Source organism: Neopsephotus bourkii, unplaced genomic scaffold, assembly GCF_033783945.1.
Source record: "Neopsephotus bourkii isolate Nb327-2 ecotype Australia unplaced genomic scaffold, CSIRO-AGI_Nbou_v1 NB_846, whole genome shotgun sequence".
Taxonomy (NCBI): domain Eukaryota; kingdom Metazoa; phylum Chordata; class Aves; order Psittaciformes; family Psittacidae; genus Neopsephotus; species Neopsephotus bourkii.
In genome coordinates, this window is record NW_026901342.1 from 3014996 (window position 1) to 3036693 (window position 21698).

The 21698-nt window shown below is 42.7% G+C and overlaps 1 pseudogene; it reads right to left on the reverse strand.

Annotated features, from left to right (window-relative positions):
* Window positions 1-8442: 8442 nt before the first annotated feature.
* On the reverse strand, window positions 8443-12204 carry LOC133213828 (myosin regulatory light chain 2, smooth muscle minor isoform-like; annotated as a pseudogene).
* Window positions 12205-21698: the final 9494 nt, after the last annotated feature.

A 21698-nucleotide genomic window follows, 5' to 3' on the forward strand; every position in this document is an offset into this window, starting at 1 on the left:
CTGTAATCCTGTTCCCTGCTGCTCTACAAGCTGGTTTTGAGAGTATAATGAAGCCACATGCTCCTTTCTTGAGTGTGCAGGCTCCTATGTGCTCAGGTGGTGCTCCTTGACTGCAGGGAGAGCTGTGCTTGCAGATCGCAGGCCTCGTCATGAAGATGGCCCTCGGGCTCTTCTCAAGGAACCAGTCCAGGTACATCCTAGGGAGAGCGTGTTCTGGAAAGCCCAAGGTTGTAGTTCTGCTAAGTAATTTATTCAGCCTTTTGCCATCACACGGTGCAGAGTAGAAATGCTTCGCGCCAGACATAAAATTGCTGTGCAGAAGGGGTACCCCACAGCTAGCCTGCGGGCGTCGGGCACCGCGGGAGCGTTTGGTTTGGGGGCCGGGGGTTCTCCCTCTGGCTGTGGTGCTGGGAGGATGCTTTGGGTAGCTGGTGGTGCTGTACCACCAAATAGTGCCGCCTAGTGATGGGCTTCAGTTTCGCACAGCGTTTGTTTTGCGGGCTGCCACGTGCAAGAATGTTGCAAAAAAAAAAAAAAAGTTTATTTCTCAGTACCGCATAATTTCCTGCATAAACCGTACAGAATAGGAATTTGTCCATTCTGAAAAACAGTTTTTTCTTTTTAATGCTGAACTCTTAACTCTTTCCATTCTCTCATTTCTACTTTTTCCTTCGTAACTCCCACCTTCTTTCTCATTTATGTCAGTCTTAAGAAAAAAAACCTTTTAAGTGAAATGTATAAAATTTTTTCATTCTTTCCATGAAAAATACTCAAATATTTTTGTGCTGTTGGAATGTTTTCCTAGGCTTGTTTTCTTTGGATTGTGTAAGAGCTTTCAAAATCATGTTTCATGCTGAAGTTCTACAGCTGTTACAGACAGCAAGCAATTTACAGTAAACCTTTTCCCTCATTTAATTTAATTTTCTGCGTTTCCTCACCTCTGCTGAGTTATGATGACTATGCAAACATTTGTGATTAACCTGGCTGCTTAATGAAGCAGAGTCAGTCTGTGTCATTTGATGTTTCTTTATGATTCTAATTAATGTCACAGGAACAGCTGCACTGGCTCACAGTGAAAGTCTGCCTAGTGCCCTAGCTGTAAAGAGACGTGTGTTCTGGATGTGGGAAGTGGGGAGTGTTGGCCATCCTTTGGTGAGCTCCTGTTTGCACAGGCTCTGTCTGCACTGTCTGCTCCACAAAGGCAACTGCCCTGCACGAGTGGTGGCCAGGGGACTGGTCTGTTTGAGGTCACGGTGTACTGCTTCCTCACTGCAAGGCCAGAAGAAATACCAGGATCATCTGCAGCACCCCTCTTTGGCCCTACACAGCAGTGAGGATCAGAGCAGGCTTGTCAGGATTCCTCAGGCTGGAGTTTTATGCAGCATTCAGATCTTGCTGCCTCCTAAGGAGGTGAGAACCATGGAGTGGGGACAAATGAGGATGTCCATGTCTCACCCTGAGTTTTCAGCAAGTCAAAATTAGGCATGAGAGTGGGGAAAGGGAAGCCCAGCAGCTGCGTCCTCTTCCTGCTTCTTGCATTTCTCGGTGGAGCACCCCTGGGATGTGTCTGCTGGCTTCTTGGATGCCTTCAACAATGCTGTGAGGTCTCTCCTACCAGATGTCTGGAGAATTTTATTGTGTTTTGTTGTTGTGTGGTTTTCTTTTTCATTTCCCCTGAAACTTGGAATCATCAGGTGGTTTTAAAATATTTCTGTACACTTCCTCTTCTTTTTGGAGGAGAGAGCACACTGTGTACTTTTATCCTATTTTTAAGGGGAGAGCAGCAGCAATGGCCATATGTAGGTATTTAAGGCAGAATAAGAATCGTGGTAGCCTGTGATATCTTCTCGGAATCCTTTCTCAACCTCTGCAGATGTTAGCTCATGGAGGAGTAAGCCATCCTGAGCCAGATGTATTTGGTAACCTTTGATGAACCTCTTTCATGAGTTTGCCTAATATGTCATCCTTAAATTGGTGTAAATTTAGCATCCACAGTACCCTTCGCAGGTGGTTTTGAATTCCTTTGCAAGGTTGTTATTTGTTACATGAAGAACTTCACTTTAGTAATTTTGAACCTACCTATTCCCATTTTTATTTGACACTCTCAACTTTGTACTGGTAGAAATGCTAAGGCTGAACTGCGTGTCCACCTTTTTGGTGTTTTCCTTCTAGAGATCACTTGCATGTTCTGCCAGCTGTAACAGAGTCCTGCTTAGGTAATTTTTCTTGTGCAAAAGCTATTCCATACTTATGGTCATTGTAGAAGTAAGACTAAAGATGTAAAAAGGAAACAAACAAAAGAGTCTAAAAAAGAGAACTAAATGAAAAAGCGTATTTGTGATTTTCACATTGAATTACAAATTAAAAACGTGTCAAAGTTGGGTGGAACTTTTTGTCAGTTAAGAGATTTTTTTCCTGATCATATTATCACTGTTCAACAGAAGTTGCAAATGCTAATTGCAGAGGTTAAGTATTGACAGCACAATCAAAATCAAATATATCCATTGAAGACAGTTCAACAGTCATTTAACAAAATCATTTTGACTGCCAATTACTTCACCTAGTATTTTGGCTCATATCTCTGCCTTTCTATCCCTTCTTCCCTGATTACAGCTGGCATCTATTGTCTTTGTCAGGCGCAGCACTGTTATCAGTTAGAATGACAGTCGTTCTTTTTGTGATGCTGCGAGTGTCACAGAACTGTTCTGGAATTTCTCCCAAAAATAGCTTCAGCACTGTGATCCAAAGGGGAAAAAAAGGGTTTGAGAAGTGAGGTAAAGAAGGATTCTGAATATGTGTCCTCACTTGGGTCTCTTGGAGGGCCTCAGAGCAAGGCTTCTAACCGTCTGTGAGGTATTCCCTGCTTTCATTCACAGGCCTCATGAATAAAGTGGTGAGTTACTGGTAACTTCTGGTGTGCACAGGTGAGGAAAAGGAGAGAACATTCAAGTTCTCTTGAGCATTGTATGACAATGATATGACGGGGCCAAGGGCAAGGCAGAGAAATGTAATGCAACTTAAAATAGAGTCAGTCTCCCAAGTGTTGTAAAACAGGAAAAAAACCAAAACACCTCAATATAATGATCTAAATCTGCAGCTCGGTCACTCTATGAATAGGCGCTGAAACGTGTTTGATGGACTATGAAGGGACTGGACCCAGCAGAGAAGGTGCTCCTTACATTTGCATTCCCAAGTTCAAAATCCATTATATGTAAAATTTATATTTAAGAACACAAATTAAAAAAAAAATATTGAAAAGTATGTCTTGCGCTGTTGGCTTCTCCTAGGAATTTGTGCCTTGCTACCTGCTCTCTGTGATAAAGAAGTCACTACACTGCCACTTGTGTTGTATGTTTATCACTTGGGTTTTTGCCCCAGCTGGTAAGTTGCAGTAATTTTGGCCAAATCTTTGTGTGTTTCTCTCACCCTTTTGCACTAGTTTTAAACAGAAACATTGCCAGACACCATGATTCCACAATGTTTATAAGTGAAATGCAAAAGTAAGTGTTAATAAAGTGTTCTTAGAAAAGAGTGACACCTCTGGTCTTTCAAACACATGGAAGTAGTTCTGCTAACCTAAGAACATACCTCTTCACCCTCTCCTTCCATGTTAAATTAGCGTTTTTATTTGTCTGACAGTGTGTATGTATAAATAATAAAAGGAAATGTGCTCAATGCTTGGCTGAAGGTCTAAAATGGTATTTTAAAACAGAAAACAAAGAGGGAGTGTACTCAGTCAGGTGCTTGGCATATAGAAGATAAGCTGTTACCAGTTTTCTTTAGCTGATACCAATGCAAGTGGTTGGTGGAGCAGTTTCAAAAAGAGCATGCTTCTTGTGAGATGGTAAGATGCTGCCAGTATAAATCCTATTGTGTTAGAGGTGGTTAGCTCACAATAAAGGAGGAGGAATGCGATAAAAGTAAAAAAAACAGTACCTGTGAGATACAATGCTAAGACAAGGCTCAAGTTACTTGTTTCTGATGCCAGCTCTATTTCAGCACATACTAAGACAGGGCCTTGCAGGCCTCATTTTACACCCCCTCACTTGAATATGCTAGACGAAGGCTGGAAATTCTTGCGAAATGCTGCCTTTTAACTCCCAAGGAGCTATGCATTCACAAAGAAAAAACCCCAAATGTAGTTCAGTATTTAGTGAGGTTGCACTCACTGATACCCTGAAATAGTCAAAGTGAGGAAATTACTAACTGAGGATTAAATAAACCTTGCAAAATTGAGCAGTGATGGCATCTAAAAATACTAAATCAATGCTCCTGTCACATGCCACATACTCCTTTAGGCACATGTCTTATAATCTTGACCTGCCTAACCCTGTAGTATTTGCAAGTGATTTTCAGTCTTTATCAAAGTGCAAGGCTGTCCTACTAGGGGGTGGAATTGTGGCTTCGTGGCAGAGGAATCTTCATGCAGCCAGTTGTTGGGATTTTCCAGGAAGCAGTTTGATTTCCTGTTCTGTTCATTACCTGCTTCCAAGAAACACATGAACACCTTCCCTTAGATTTGCTACATTCATACTCCATACACCCTGTGACGCAGTGTATGTATCTATTATGTATGATCTGTTCTCTAGGGAATATCACGCATATGGTCTGAAAACATTCCTTAGCAATGTTTTGTCTGTGTTGTTGAAATAGAAGTTACTTTTTTGCAAGGTCCAGTGCAGCAGTTCCCAAAGGGTGTGCTGCCCCATCAGCCCGCCTGCTTTGTCTGCCCACAGCGATGGAGCTTTCTCCTGTATGGGTGGTCCTGGGGAAGGATGTGTGTATGGGCCTACGGACTGCAAATTTAAGCAGGAAGAGCAGCCATTGCCCCCCACTTTTCTTTTTAAACATGAAAAATATTCTATCTATCAAAACTTTGGGAAAATGGTGATCTCTGTGGGATTGCTGCTCAGAGCACACCAAAACTGAGCTGTATGGAACCTCCTTCTCTCCCCCTGCCCCGTATTGCTTTCCAGCATTTCATGGTAACTTACTTCTAAGCTGCATTTTGAGAGGCATTTACTGATTTCATTTTGCCTCTATATTGTTCCTGGTTCTGTAATTCTGTTTCTGAGTTACTGCCATCCTAAATAACTTTTCTCAGGAGGAGGTTATCTAAAAATATTAGTCAAGTGTGAAAAATGAAGCAAGCCAGTCAAAATAGGAGCATGGGTACAAAGGCAATACCAATCGCAGATTAACTGCTGATACCTAAAATGTTCCTGACTCTGCTTCGATTGTTACTCATCTGTTATTTGGACTTGGATTGCCTGAATGCCTTCACTGTAGTAAAAGACCTATTCACAGCCCTTTGAAACTCCCCAGGAACATGCCAAATAATGGGTTAGTATTATTCCAGACATAAAAAGGCCACAAGGAACACGATGACAGGATTTCAGATACTTTCCAGCTTTTTGGAACAAACACACTGGGCAGGAGACAAAGACGTACTGTTACCGATGTCTTCTGCCAGGATGGGGCCCCTTGTGCTGTATTTTGTTTCTCAACATACCCTGGTGATCCTAGAAATAAGTGGTCTAAAGATAGTTCTTAGGTCAGTGGGGAAACAGATCCTTACTTCAAAAATGTACAAACACCATCTCTGTGACATCAGTTAGCTGCTGACCTAGTATGTTAAGCTGCCTTCATGTTGTGAAATGCTTCAGTCATCTGATCACTGTGTGATAAAATACGGTTTTATTTCCTTAAAACGCAGATAAAGAGCCAAATCAAGTGTATCCTGAGTGTTAAAATGTTGTGTGCTACCAGTATCTCCAGGAACAGTCATGGCGGGAAGCAGCAGAAAAGCATATACTGGCTGCATGTCAAAAATACACCCATTCTGGAGGTTTCTCATGCAGCTGCAGTAGCTCCTTGGCTTCAGTTTGGCCTCTGCGAGTGTATCCTTAGAACAGGGTAAATGGGTCACGCAAAATAAATCACTGCTTTTCAGTAGTGCTTCACAGGGCATTATATATCACTATAGATGTAGGGCTATTAAATGCGTGCATCTGCTGTGTAAATAGTTTTTCATTGTAAGCTTAGTCTGGTGTGGAGCTTGGAGACCATTATATATGAACCCCAAGGGAGAAAAGATTAGGCTCCAAGATCTTGACTGTAAACTGCAAAGCTAAGTCATCAGAATCTTAAACTGTTTCAGTGACCAAAGTTATTTTTATTTTTGGAAGTGGATTATTGATGACACATCCCTACAGCCTCGGCATGCAGCCTCAGCTGTCTGGATGTCCCTTGTGGCTTAGCCACAAAGTGCATCTGATGCTCTTATATGGTCTCTTGGCTGGCTCTGTTGGCTGTGTAGCCTTCCCCTGCTAAGTGGTCTATGCCTGCCTGCAGGTTAACTGGTCATCTGTTACAACACCAATACTAGGGAAACTGGCACTTGGAAGGGTGGCATTAGTTGTACTTGAACAGCCTTGGAAGTTTTTTCTCAGTAACATGTCTTCCTGAGCAGGTGTCTGTATATTAATGTGGTTCCCCATCCGTACCCCCTCATCAGAGGAAGCAGCTGAGACTAGCACCCACACAGTGCAACAAGGAGCCCAGTGGCTATATCCTAATTTTCAGCTGGCTGCTCAAAAGGAGAGAGAGAGAGTAACAGTACAGAAGGTTTTCAAGTGGACAGCTTCCTCTCAAGGAGGAGCCCATATTTTAAGTAACTCATTTATGGTTTAAAAATCACTACTTCAATGCTTTCAGGAAGAAAAATCCAGCTGGCTTCTGTGCCAATTACTCAAAGCAACATACCAGCACCTAAAACTTACTGAGAAGATGGGATCAGGAAAAGACTGGTTTGGGGATCCAGCGTTCGTAACAGAAGGAAACTGACCCTCTGAATCTTGCACCATTTAGACATTCAAAGGGAAAAAAGAATCAAGACAGTCTAACATTTATCTTTTGTGAGGGCTACTTGCATGTACACAATACTGAATTGCAGAGAGGTGACAAGATTAGTCAATAAGTAACTGTTCTTTGGCTTAATGTTACATAGCAATGGTGCAACCAGACAACTGTTTCCTAGATCTCCACACTGTTGTCTGTGTCACATGGGTACTGAAGGTGAAAAAGCTTCCCTCCATACTTGTAAGCTACCTTCCAAAAAAAAAAAATCAGCTGTTGCTAGAATCTCACAAGCAACCCATGGAGAAACACCCCAGCAACCACACTTAAGAGCACTGAGACAGTTTAAAAGCAAACACTTGAGAAATGGAGTAAGTGCAGCAGCCTGAAGACATGCACCAGAGTATGGTCTGTGTGGGAGAAAGAAAAATTGAGGCTAAAAGCTCCACTAGCAGACCAAAACTGGAACAAGAATGGCTGAAAACTTGTTTTAAGTAAGCCCAGAAGGGGAAGAAAGCACCCAGGAATACCAGAACATGCCTATTAAATACACTTTGTGAAGTTAACTTATTTACAGAGCTAAAGGCAGAACATCTTCAGGAGCTGCCACACTAGGAACATAAGCAAGATTAGCCAACTCAGCCTCCATAGTACCATATGGAAAAATGAGACAACCCCTCTGTACAGTAGGAGCTGCCCCAGCCTTTACAAGGGTAAACTTAAGACCCCTCTTCCTTGGGATCTTAAGTAATGTGAAGTGGCTGAGGGCAGTTTCGAGACAAGAGACCATCACTGTAATAAATATCCCCTTTACACTTTTCAGCTTGCAGTAACCAAGAGAATGAGACCTATTGCAGGACACAGTCCTGCTCAGAACTCAGAGAGCAACCTTCCTCTTTTCTTGGTACTTGAGACAACAGCATCAGCACAGCTGTTCCTCAATCAACAATTCTTGCTTGGTTAAAAGCCATTTTATCAATGTAGTAAGGAATATTTGTGATGTTTTAAGGTGAGAGGGACTTTAGCATCTATATATAGGTATTTACCAAGTTAATTCTCATAACTTCAGTGTCATTCTTAGCTGCAGAACAATGAAGCTTTATGTAGGTTTTCTGCCACGTACTCCTGTTAGTGCTAGGACAGATGCTGTAAGCTCAGTTTCCTTTGCACAGGCATCCTGTAGCAGAAGGGAAAAAAATATGTCCAATCCCCTGCTAATAACCTGGCAATAGCCAGCATGAAAAGTTGGCAAACAGGAATGCAAGTTTTGACATAAAAGTATTGCTAAAACCCTATCAATATTGAAATAAAAGCTGGGCACAGTATCTGTTGGCAATGAGGCAATTATAGCAGCCTTCCCCAACCATGTTTCTGGTGAACACGTAAAAAACTCAAGGTAAGAGATTTCTACAGCTCTATTTTTAAAGTGATAAGCACACACTGCAAGGAGCATTTCGGAACTGTGACACCAAACATTATGTAAATGAGTTTTCCAGCTTGATTTGCAACTGCAAGTAGAATTCAATTAACAGCTACATTTACAAAAGCATAATAGAAATGTTCTTCACAAAAGAATTTGAGGTATTTTATCTATATAGCAATCTTTATTTCAAAATGGCATTTATTACAAAAAATGTAAAAATCCAGCTAAACCAGAAACATTGAGATTAATTATTCTGGACTAAAAAGTCCAGGGATCTTTGTCCCCATATCCTTTTCCTCGCAATATTTTCCCCTCTTCCAGTTTGATTACACAGGTGCAAATGTGCCTAAATGGCCTGGAATAGATAAATACATTGAGAAAGGCAAAAGCTGTAAAGCTAAATGCATGCAACAAGTTCTATCAGGAAGAAACCCTCAAAAATAAATGTAAATGTAGAGATAATCTGCAGGTATCCAGGGATGCACTCAGTCATCCTTGTCTTTTGCTCCGTGTTTCAGGATGCGTGTGAACTCGATGTAGTTGAAGTTCCCCTTTTTGTCAATGGGTGCCTCCCTGTACAACTCATCTACCTCCTCATCCGTGAACCTGTCTCCCATTGTGGTGAGCAGCTCTCGCAGGTAGTCTTCTTGGATGAACCCTGGAATACAATGTACAAGGACATAAGAAAAAGGAGTTTTTATATTTATCTGCTAACAGATGGATGATAATATATTTCCCTGAATTCTTTGTTTCAGTTAAAGACAGTTACAGTCTTTGTTGCCAAATGAAAACAAAGACATTAAAGTTGCAAATTAATTACAAGCATCTAATTAAGTCAAGCCTCTTAGTGGATTTGCCTGGTATCACTACTTCAAGTAAAGGCCATCTTATGATTTGCCTGTGTTGTTTCAGAGAATATACAAATTTGTCAGCGTATGTACTGGACCTTCTTCCCAACAGCCAAGCTATATTCCTAGTAGTACCAGAAGCCTTTAACAGTTGTGTATTTTACACAAAAGGGGTATGTTTGTCTTAAACATTCCTAACAAAAATCACTAAAAAAAAACCCCCCAAAATACAGAATGTGGCAACTACCAATGTTCAACAAGTGCATGAAAACACAGTTTGAAATACTTCAAAGATTTGAAATTGATCTTAAATCAGTGGCAAAACTCAGATTTACTAGACTGGTTGCAAAGAACACATTTGGGCATTGCTTATAAAACAAGCAGTCTTATATAATTTCTGACTCCTACTAGCACTCTTGTGAGTCACACAGGGATCTTATTGTACTTCGTTTCTTCTCCTTTAAGTGCAGTTTAACAAAGAGAAGGTGGATACAAGTTGCCAACAGAAAACAAGTTCTTTGTAAAAGCACAATGGCTTTGAAGGCAAGGATTCCCCTCACAAAAGTTGCCTTGAAGCCAAAGTTTAAGTTAGGAAAAATTTAAGACCCTGGTTCCCAAATCAACTTTATTATTTTTTTTTACCTTCTGCTGTCCTGAATACCACCAAAGGGCCAGAAGTTTGGGATCTTAAGTTTTATAGTGTTTGAAAAAGTAACTTCAGCTGATGGGGACACAGGCATGATTTTTACTTATTTCACCTACATACCTGTTGCTTCTTCATCAAAGCAAGCAAAAGCATTCCTGATTACGTCTTCCGGGTCGGTGCCATTTAACTTCTCACCAAACATTGTGAGGAACATTGTGAAATTTATAGGGCCTGGAGCCTCATTCATCATGGAATCTAGGTATTCATCTGTTGGATTCTTTCCTACAAATAAAGGGATTCATAGTCGGTTTAGCTTTCAAACTAAAAGTAACCTGAAGAGCATATCTCAGACTCCATTATTCTAATTCTAACTGCACAAATTCACTTGTCAACCACAAACAGAAAAGTGACATTACCAAGGGAGGCGAGCATATCATGCAAGTCCTCTTTGTCAATGAAGCCATCCCTGTTCTGATCAATCATGTTGAAGGCCTCTTTGAATTCCTGAATCTGCGACTGATCAAACATCGCAAATACATTGGAAGTGGCGCGCTGAGGGCGCTTCTTGGTGGTCTTCGTCTTTGCTCTTTTGCTGGACATGTTGGCTGTTGGTTCTAGAGAAACAGAAACATACCCAAGATTTAGCCTTATTAAATCAGATTGCAAGTCCTTGGGAAGGGGGTGGATAAAGGAATATCAAATTCCATGTTGTAAACGTGAATTTGGTGATAACAACTGGTTATAAACGTATTATTTAGTATCTCTGGCTTTATTTTCTTTCACTTGCTACTAAGCACATTTTCCAGACTCAAGGACTGGCACTGTAGGCCAGTAGCAGGCTACATTAGAAAACCAAATCAAATAATAAATTCACAAAATGAAACTCACACAGTGCTTTTGTTGCTGATTCAGTACTTTATCTGTGCCTTCTGCAAATTAAGTCTGCTTACTTAGCAGTGAAGGAGGCACTGCTGACCTACCATGTCGAAGGATATGGGCTGCTAATCTAGTATAGTTTGTAGTAAACTCAATCAAGCAGTACACTAAACTAACATTTGTTAGGAAAAGGATATTTTAGGCTCTGAATAACATTTTGTTAGAATAGCTGCCATTAAAAGAGCAGCAGGTCTCAGGACACAGAATGACCCTGGCAAGAGCCTGTGGTTTTCGTGCAGATTCCTGCATGGTGCTGGGACAGAGATCTGCCAAAGAACTCCTACTACAGTTCTTTCATCGCAGTCAACTAGGAGATTGTGTGTGGTGGAGAAAGGCCACTGATTTGGGTCAAAAGCACTACTTTGCTTTTGAATAGTAGGAACTATTACACAACACATACGCAAATGCAAGCATACTCTCTTTAAAATAAATTGACTTAATAGTTCTAGAAATCTGATAGTTTCTTTTAAATTATCAACCTTTCAAAACATTTATAAATTCTTACAGAATCTTTATATAGTTTCATGTATCAAATATACTGATTTAATTGTTTCTCTGGAGCTGTCAAATGAAGAAATAAATGTGGCCGTTCACTTGTGTTGTAACACTGAGTTAGTTAGGACAGAAGAGAGACTTTCAAGTTACCTCTTCCTATTTGGCTGGGAAGATACAATTTAGCCATCAACTACGGTTGACAGCACAAACAGGAAAAGCTGAGTCATTGACTGAAATGCAAACGCAAAAGACCTCAACATTACTATTCTATCAGAAGAAGATAGACACTGCTTAATGCTGTTTCCAAAAGTCTTTCTTTCACCTCTATGCTTTAGTTTTACCTAGTGCAAGCAATCCATGCTGCTGTTATCCTTTATTATGCCCAAACTGTTATGCAAACCATGTTCTTTCTATACTCTGTTGAATTTTACAAGGAGCACTGCACCGTGTCCTGAAATAGGACAAATTTAAACTGCACCTGCGGTCACAAGAATACCAACAGTCTGAAATTTACAACAAGTATTAATTTTGTAACTTAAAAATGATCTGGTCAGAAAAGCAATTTAATCAGAGTCACAGTACACTTCTGTTTCTTGGACAGTTTGCTCAAAGTTACAATATTTTCTGTTAGACTCCTGACAAGAAAGACTGAAGTCACTAACTGTGACTGATCCTTAAAAAATGGAGTAAATTTAAGTAACTCCCATACATGGTTAATCAATCCAACATTCAGGCAAAAGGTAGTTAGTTTGGTTTTTCTTTGTTTGCTTGTTTTGTTTTTAATTAAAAGGAAATACATTTTACCTTGCTTTTTATCAGGTACCTGACATGCTGTACCAAGCATCTGGATCATAAAAGGATATTCCATGGTTATGTCCTCCTCAGTCTGTCTAGAAAGAGCGTTACTGATCTCCCCAGCTAATTCCACGCTTTTAAATCCTACGTGCATATACAACGTTCCTCTGACGTATAAAATAAACCATTATGTCTCAAACTAAAAATAGCTTATGAAATGCAACCACACATCCTTCAGCAATGAAGCTCTCTTCATTGCATTCACTAACCACAAGCTATCAGAGATGTCTGCTCTCCAACGAATACTTCAACAAATAAACATGAACTCCTGACATCTAGATACTATGAAGACAATACAGTACCTTGCTTTGCAGCTGCAGTCAAGTTGGGCATACCTTCAGCATTTTTCTTACCTCTATAAAAATACTCATGCAAATTACTGTTAAACTCCAAATTATTTATAAAGTTCCACTACCCAAAAATAGAGTCAGACAGTAGTTTTCAAGGATGTGGCCTGAGTTCACTTTGCATGTGCTGCCAGGCAGCACTCCCAACAAGCTGCTACCTGCAATTCTCTCGTGTACAATTCCATCTTAGTTAAGAGGCTGCAACAGAAGCAGACTACTGCCAACTGTACCTGCACATGGCAGGAGGAGGGCCTCTTTTTAATTGTTCAGAAGATTGCCATACCAGAACACTGTACTAGAGAAGAGAAAAAATTTTCTGGTGTTTACATTATTATTCCCTGAGTTTCTCTCCAGCAGGCTCAAGAGGCAGCTGTATGGAATACAGATAACAACTTCATTTTGAGAGACCTGTCAGCCTGCATGTAGAGAAACATTAAGTCTCAAGAGATTGTGGTGCCTTTCAGCACAGGTTTGGTGCAGCTGTGCCATTTGGTGCACTCCACTCTGGGCAACTCTATCAGAAAAAGGGTGATAAATTTTAAAGTCCTCAGACAAATGAGGACATCAATCCAGTTAGCCAAAGAGATCCATTCATGATGAAAAGGTTCCAAGTGTTTACATGCAGTATACCTCTCTGTGTACAACAGTGACTGATGTAGTGAACCAAAACCAACTTGAGTCAAGCACTGGGCCCACTAATTTTAGAAAAAATAGTATTTTATGTAATAAATCCAACAGGTCATTTATATATAAAAAAAAACCCTATGCTTTTGTAATTGTAATATGGTAAGTATAGGCTGAAAAGTGAAGCATCTCAGTAGATGTAAAGTGGAAATACTTCACATTAGATAGTACCAAGTCATGACAGGCAAGTTTAGTCTGCTTAAAACTGTGACGCACTGAATGGTCTGGGACTTGTTTTGGAAACAGTTCAGGAAACTTCTAATGCAAAACCTTGCCTGTAAAGCTTACCATAATGTATTTCCAAAAACATAACCTTTACTGAGGAAGATTTTAACATATTAAAAAAATAACAGAAAGGTAGTAATAGCATGCACTGCACTCTGTTGCTTGCACACGTACATTCAGTTGCTTTGTTAAGCAACACCAGCAGATATCAGACACAGCACACACAAACACGGAAGCACAGAAAGTCATCCTATGGCCCTTACCTCTGGGCAAAGGATAAAGCCCAGGAGGAGACAAAACTGGGCAATTAAAGAGCTTGAGCCAGCCAGTAAGATATGAAACTTTATAACCCACCAACAGTGCTGCAGGCTGTATCTGTTTAGAGGTAGTGACCAAAAGTTATGCTTTAGAAAATACCCTCATGTTTCAACATTGTTTTTATAATGATTTGGGATGCCTGTAATGCAAGATTTATGTTCCAGTATTAAAGGGTGACTACAAAGAAGATGCAGACTCCCTTTTTACAAGGAGTCATATGGAAAAGACAGAGGTAATGGCCACAAGTTACTCCTGTAGATATTCTAATTGGACACAATAGGAAAAATTTTCCACAAAGAGAAATCAGCCACTGGAATAATTCCCAGGGAAGTGGTGGATTTCCCAACACGGAACACTTCAAATACTCAGCTGAACAGGGTGCTGGGACATCTAGTCTAGATCATGGTTTGTCTGGAAAGGTTGGATCAGATGATCCTTGAGGTCCCTTCCAACCTGGGATTCTATGAGTCTATGACTGAAATAAAAAAAACAGCCTAGAAACAAAACAGCCACATAATAAAGCCCCACAGCCTACACTCAGGAAAGCCTCTACATGACCTAAGATAACAGTCACCTTCCTTTCAATCATCAAATTCAAAAGCCAGCCTCAAAGCTAAATCCCAAGTTCTGTCCACATAATCAATTACAGCATCAGGTACAACCATGCATCCATCACAGTACGGTGGTAGCAGGAAGCTGTACGGCCAGGGCACTCTGAGCTGATCTGTAGCAAGGCTCAATAAAGAGCAGATTGCAAAAAAAAAAAAAAAAAAGGAAATAAAAACCACGCCCTCTCAGTCTTGAAAGTCATCTTAATGCGCTCCTCACGAATAAGCTCTCCTAAACCCCTGTACAGAGTCAAACTTGCCTTAAAATCCATCATCTGATTCAACAGGTCCTCTGCAAGTCAGACAGCGGAAACCACTACGGGGTGCCCCTCAGAGCTCTGTCGCGGCCATGGTTATTTCAAAATGTACGCAGGAAAGAGGAGACTCACGGTCTCCCCTCCTATCTCTGCCTCTTCAGCCATGGCAGCTTTCACACTGGCCCTTCTCCTGCCCTAACTTACAGCGAAGAAACGGCTGCAGAAAGTCGATGTGGCCGGAAGGCAGCCGGTCACTTCCCACGGGGCCCTTGTGCCAGCGGGCATATCCACGATAACGGCCCCACCGACACATTCACAGGACCGCACTGAGAAAGCCGCGGGGCCGACGCAACACAGAGCTCCAGCGAAAGCCGAGAGAAGCTGCCCCCGAGGCGGGCGACGCCGCAAGCGATCCCGACCCGGTTCCTCAGGGAGCCGATTCCTCCGGCGGCCTGGCCCGCCGCACCCCAACTCCAGACCCCACAGGCGGCCGCTGCAGCCCCCACCCAGTGCCGGCCCCACCTCACCTGGCGGCTGCAAGAGACAATCCTGGTCCTAGCGCAGCAGTGAACGGCGGCTACAACAGCACTTCCGGAGAACCCGCGGCCACCGCCCCACCGGTGCAAAGGAAGGAAGACGTGGGCGATACCATCGGCGCGAAGAGGCGGAGGGGTGGCGGCGAGGCTCGTAGCGTCGGTGTCAAGGTTACACAAGACATGCCAAGAAGAGGCCGCGGCGGTGACTGTGTGTTTCGCGCTTCCTCTTGGGAGTCTCTAGACTCCCCGGGAGCATAAAGTCAAGGCCTGTCCTCGGCCTGTGTACCATCGTTCTCCCCCGGCGGAACGCAGCATTGGTACAGCGCGGTGTAGTCACCGCATTCCACGGACAGGGAGGCGGAGGAAATACCGCGTCTGCCCTAATAAGGCAACGGCGGGAGTTTCCTGAGCGTCCTGCTCGCGGCGGTGGGCGGGGCCTCATCCCCTCGCCCCGCCTCCCCGGGCGCGCGGGTGTGGGCCCCGGGGCGGGGCGGGCGTTACCCCCCGTGTCGTGTCCGGGGCCCATCCCCGCCCGGCTCCGCGCGTCCCTCCCGCTTTCCGTCATAGCACCCGCCGCTAAACGCCCTTCCCAGCCTCGTGTGCTGCCTTTACGGGGACCCTTTGTAGGGAGGGTTGCGGTGGCCTCTGGGCATCACGGACCTCTACTGCTCCCCTTTTCTGACAGAAAACCAGAGCATCTTCCTACCTGTCTTCGGCCATAGAGGGGCGGGGGAGCCGGGAATCGGCCCTCTAAAAGATAAAAGTGCGTTTCATAGTGCTGTCGTGTTTGCGAGGGAGGGACCGTGTCGGAAGAAATTCCTAAGAAATAGGGCTTATGCCGGTTTGTTGTCTGTATATCAGCCCATCTTCGAATAGCATTTGCTGCCTCGGCTGATGGTGGCAATAAAACAGATGGCCTGAGGACTTGGGTGTATTCAGTTCTCCCATCTGTGAAAACAGAGAGGGATTACACCTGTTTCTGACTTTTTTTGAGAGAAATAAACTAGAAAGCTCCAGAGAGACCTTAGAGCAGCCTTCCAATGCTTAAAACAGCCTACAAGAAATGTGGAGAGGGACTTTTTACATGGCATATAGTGACAGAACACGGGGGAATGGCTTTGCACTGAAAAGAGGGGAGTCAGTGGCAAAATTGACATGTGATTTAGCAGAGTTATCCCTGACAAGAGCAGGAATGGGAATCTCTATCTGTATTAGAGGTATTTTTATCCAATCAAATAAATAACATCCAATAACAATGAATTCCTATTTTTTTCCTTCAGAAATTGATACAATACTAACTCAGTGATTTATATTTATTTTCATTCCCTACTCCAAAATAATTTTTTGGCATACCCAAAATTGGAATAATAAAAAACGCATTCTAAAAGAGCAATCAAAATGTGAATAATGAATATGTAGGTACACCTGTCAGAAGAAGCCTTCATACCTGGTATCTGTGTTTGAAGTGTCTGGCTATGAGCAGCTGCGGGGTTTAATATTTAACATAATGAGTAATATGTAATACATTGACTAACCACAGAGGACTTCAGCCTGTATTACTAAATCACCACAGGTGACTTTACCTTATTGCCCTTTGAACTTTTGCAAGATTTTTTTCTTCTGAATAATTTCTTAATGGGAAAAGGTGTGCAACCTTTTATTTTGGAAAGTAGGGAGAAATTTAAAGACAGTAGATTGCAGGCATCTTTAAGAAACGCAGATGGCAGTAATATTGATTCGGGAACAGCAATTGTGCTTCCAGAAAAAAATGATTAGCCAGTTATAAAAAAATATGCATGATTTATTTGTAACATTCTTCATCAGCTCTCGCTAAACTTCTTCAGACTGTATAAAAGTTTCATGAATTCCACTTTACAGAGGGTGACACTGAAGCACAGGTGGGCTAAACAAACAATAATACATAAATGCTAAAGATGTGGTTTGGAATGTAAAAGGATTTGCAGTCAGGTGAGAAGTTTCTGAGTTTTACTTCATTGAGATTTGGAAGCTTGCACACCTCCAACCCCTGTGAGTCTTTGAACACCTAAATTACTCTAGAGTCTACCTGAAAGTGACTTACATGCTACTTCCTCAGAGGCCAGGGGTCCCTAAAGAAGGAATTTTTCCAAGGCTGCTTTTAAACTCTTGAATATATCATAGAATCACAGAATGGTTTGGGTTGGAAGGGAAAAATAACCAAGTAAATAATAACAAAAACAATAACAAAATAAAATATAACAAGAAGAAGAAGCAGAAGCTTAACACATTTGCAACAAAGGCCAAGAGAATATATTACGGTATTCAGTTATATAAACAATAGTATAGTCAGACTATTAAATAAAATAAACCAATGAAGCTAGAATACAGTTACAATACGGGAGTTGCCAGTACTGACAGCCAGGAAAGAAGGAACATGCTTTGACTTGTTACCAGCTCCAGCAATCAACACACATCTTCCACACTACATTGAATAACATGAGTTTACTTAAATAGTGCAATTCCTGCTGGTATCAGCCTGTGGAAGGTGAGTGCCACATGGCAGGCCTGGTAGTGCCATTTCTAGGGCATTCCTGGCATGAGAATATGGCCCTGCACCTCCCTGACCTGCGAAGACATGCCTGTGGAGGAGCCAGAGGTGCTGGCTCTTGCTCACTCTGTGCAAGCTGAGCAGTTTTAGCCCCACTATCCGTTTGCTTCTTACACAACTCGGGTGTTCCACTCACAGTTGAAGTAAAGAAGCATTTTGAAAACGCAAAGCAATGTCAATACACTTAAGAACAAACTAAACAAAAGCACTGGCTAAGCCAAGCTGCCATTCCGTACCACGAGGCCACATGTGAAAGAAAGAGAAGTGGCCACCATGTCTAAAGTGTTAATAAAGGGGACTTCGGTGGGCTCTCCAGCCGTGTCTGTGCACTGAGATAGTCCTCTGGTTTGCTGAAGAGCTAGTAACTACAAACTAATGACTAAAAATACAGTTACCTTTGATTACAGTGGGCTGGATGACATCAAATCTTACCTTTCTTGCTCTTTCCAGAGACTTCTATCACGCAGGCTATATCACTTTTTTTCCAGCTGTGGTTATACTACAGGAACAGTTTTTAGTTCAAACAACTCTGCATTCTCTTTAATTTCAGAAACACATCTCTCATATTTGGTACTGTTGAAGTATGTACAAAGTAGAATCGTCCTTCCCTTTTGGGACAAAAACTGGTTTGTTGTTCCTCTTTGGGACAAAACCTTGCTCCAATGCTGAATGTGAGGAGTCAAGCCATGCACTGGGCATTGCAAGCACTGGAAGCCAAAGGAACAGCGGCTCATCCATCCTTGTGACCCATTCTGCTCTGTGACAACTTCTGTCCCACCCTACCTACCTGTTGGTAAGTTATGCATGTTGTGCAGGATGTGCACAAACTCGACACAGATGCTGTGTAAGCAGGCCAGGTTTGGGAGCAGCACAGCCACATTCCCACAGCATTGACTGTGAGGACTCCCAGTCCTCTCTGGTTGACAGGTGAGATACCCTCCTCTGCTTAGCAGCATTCCTTCATTTGTTAAGCCCTGATTGTAATCCTTACCCCGGAGTTTGTATATGTGTTATACTAGAAATGGGTTTTGTTGGTGGTGGTTCTGTTTTTCTCCAGGTTCTTTCCCTGACTGCTGTGGGTGTACTACACTTCAGATGAAATAACTCTCAGATTGTATGACTGTGAGGGTGGTGAGGCACTGGCACAAGTTGCCCAGAGAAGCTGTGTCTGCCCCATCCCTGGCAGTGTTCAAGGCCAGGTTGGGTGGGGCTTTGAGCAACCTGGTCTAGTGGAAGGTTGTCCCTACCCATGGCAGGGGGGCTGGAACTGGATGAGCTTTTAGGTCCCTTCCGACCCAAACTGTTCTGTGATTCTATGATTGTGCTTTGCGCCAGGAGGAAGATGACTGGTTTATTTACAGCAGTAGTCAATTTCCTTCCTGTACTGTCCTGACCCAGCCTGAGACAGAGGGGCTCCATGCCTAAGGCAGCACAGCCATACGGACACTGTGTACCTGCACCCAGAGTCCATCCCCACGGCAGCTCCCTCTCCCCCCAGTGCCAGAAACCCGCACTGGAGCCCTGCTGCTGCCGGCTTTCAGGCTCTGTGGGTGCTGCTGGGGGAGAGTTACTCCCCTTGAACTCTCGAGCTGGAGACGCTGGTGTCACTGCAAGCCGCCCGAGCTGCTGGCGGCGGGCGGGAGCTCCGGTACCGGCTGTCACCAGCAAGGGGAGCTCCTCATTTGGGTAGGGACCGAGAGACAGGAGGGGCCGGGTACGGCCACGGGCAGGAGAGGACGCTGCAAAATGGCATCGAGCCCTGCCGTGGCCTGGAAGAGAAAGGGGAAAGACCCTATCAGTGCCACGGGCTGCGGGGTGACACTTCGGGTGCGTCCGAACTCCTCATGCTCCCGTAGCAAGCAGCTGCCTACGTCCGCCGAGAGAGGTATCTTACAAAGTGAGGATCTGCCTTGCTGTCCTAGCCCCTGTTTGCCCCGATTCAGCGCTGCCAATTGCTTTTTCCCAATCACCAGAAACATACAGAAGTGTTTCCAAGATCTGGCAGCTCCAGCAGCTTTCCCAGCTAAAGCTCTGTGAAAGCTGACATCACAGTTTCACCTGTGATGAAACCCCGAGCAGCCTCTCTGGTTTCAGTACAGACTGGTAATCAGCGTGTTCCTTTTATGAAAAGCTCAAACACGTTTTTCTGGGATGGAAAACATTTTGTTTTATGGTATTTCAATCAAAGTTACAAATGCAGTAAGAAGCACAACATCAGTAATCAACGGCACCAGGGGTAAATATGCTTTCTGCTTGTAAGCAAAATTAGTTTCCTTGTTTTCAGCAGAGATACCCTGTGTGAGGGTGACGAGACAGAGCTAATATAGCACTCTGACAAGATTTACAAATCTTCCTCTGAAACTGGATTGAATTTAGAAGAGGCTTGAAGGAAATTTTTAATAAAGCTGGGTTGAATAAAATACCTAAGTGCTTCGAAAGTATATGAAAACAAATATTCTAGAGGAGGCCAAAAGCTGGAAAAAATAATATATGGGGTGAGTTTCATTCAAACCTGAAAGCCAATGAAGAACTCATAGTTTATGAATCCTTTTCAGTGAGAATTGAGGAAATAAGCAATGGACAGCAGTGAACAAACAGACAAGTTACAATGGCAAAATGAGCAAACACAGCAAATTAAACCCAGCCTCACAAGGCTCTAAGTACACCTTCCTTCTCTAGCTGTGCTTCCTAGTTAATCTACCTGAATAGCCCACAGGAACATACTAATTTTGAAATTAGGAAGAACATATTCTCTCCCTCGTGTAGCACAGGAAAAATAATGAGGACTTAATAAGGACTGTTAAAAATTCATGAAAGACAGAAATACTTTTAAAATCAAATATGTTGAATTTTTCCTATATGTAAGACTGTTCCACTGAACCTTCTCTGGATGTTCTGCTTGCATCCAGCACTCCACTGGCTTCCTGCTGCCACCTATGGGAGGAGATACCATTTTTTTCTGTTGATGAGCAGGGAAGATGCCTCTCACTTGGGCTTTGCCAACAGACAGACTTGTTCCCATCTTCACTAGCAACCCAGCAGCAAAGGTAATGTTGCTCCACCGGGAATTTCTGGCGCTCATCAGCAGCTGTTGTTAACCCTCTTGCAGTCATTACTCAGCTGTGCTTGGTCGTCAGTCCCTGCTGGCGTTACCAAAGGGAAGGAACATATTCCCTCTGTATTTACTCTGTCAGCTAGTGTAACAGTCCCTTGAGAGCTGTAACGAGAGAGTACAGTTTTATGCAAATGCAGGAGGGTAAGCAGAAAATCAGCCCTGTGTCAAGAAGCCACTAATACCTTTGGCAGGGCTGTGCTCAGCTGTGCCCTGCACTTGCAGCTAGAGGCTGAGGATTCATCTTTCAGCTGTCTGCCCACCATCGTGGCCTGAGCAGCACACACCCTTCCACTCTGAAACCCCAAACTCGGGCCTTCTGTTAGTGGGAAACGTAAAGTACTGTAGTGCACTTAATAAGTACAATTTTTCTATAGGCAGAATAAGAGAAATCTCGTATCAGCTGAAAAATGTTCATTGTGCACTTAACACTTTCAGACCTGCAGATGTAATGATAAAGAGATGTACTAAAAATTTCAAGGTGTTTCTGAATGTCTTGATGAAAACTGTTTCTTCATCATATAGAGATAAATACAAGACAGTACTAGCAAAAATCTTTAATAATAATATGTTTCTTGTCCTGAAATATTCCCATTTCTCCCCAGTGTGAACTAATTGCACAGATTTTCCCCAAAATCCTGTTGGAATCTGAAACTTTCAAGAAGTTCAGCCTCCTCAAGTTAAGTAACCTAAAACTTTAATTCATAAAGCCATAGAATGTGAAAATAGGCTTGAACTGTCCAGTTTGATCTCTCCCTTGTAGTTAACTTTAATTTTCTTTGGCATTTGGCCAGAGTAAAATGATGTTTAAATAGTTTGGAGTTTCTTTTTGCAAGGGCAAATACAGCAACTGTGGCTAAACTTCAAAGCATTGCCAGGAGGTGATAAATGGTCAGCAGATGGGCTCAAATTTGGACTATCTCATAGTAAATAAGACACATCTAATGGATAAATGCTTTCCCT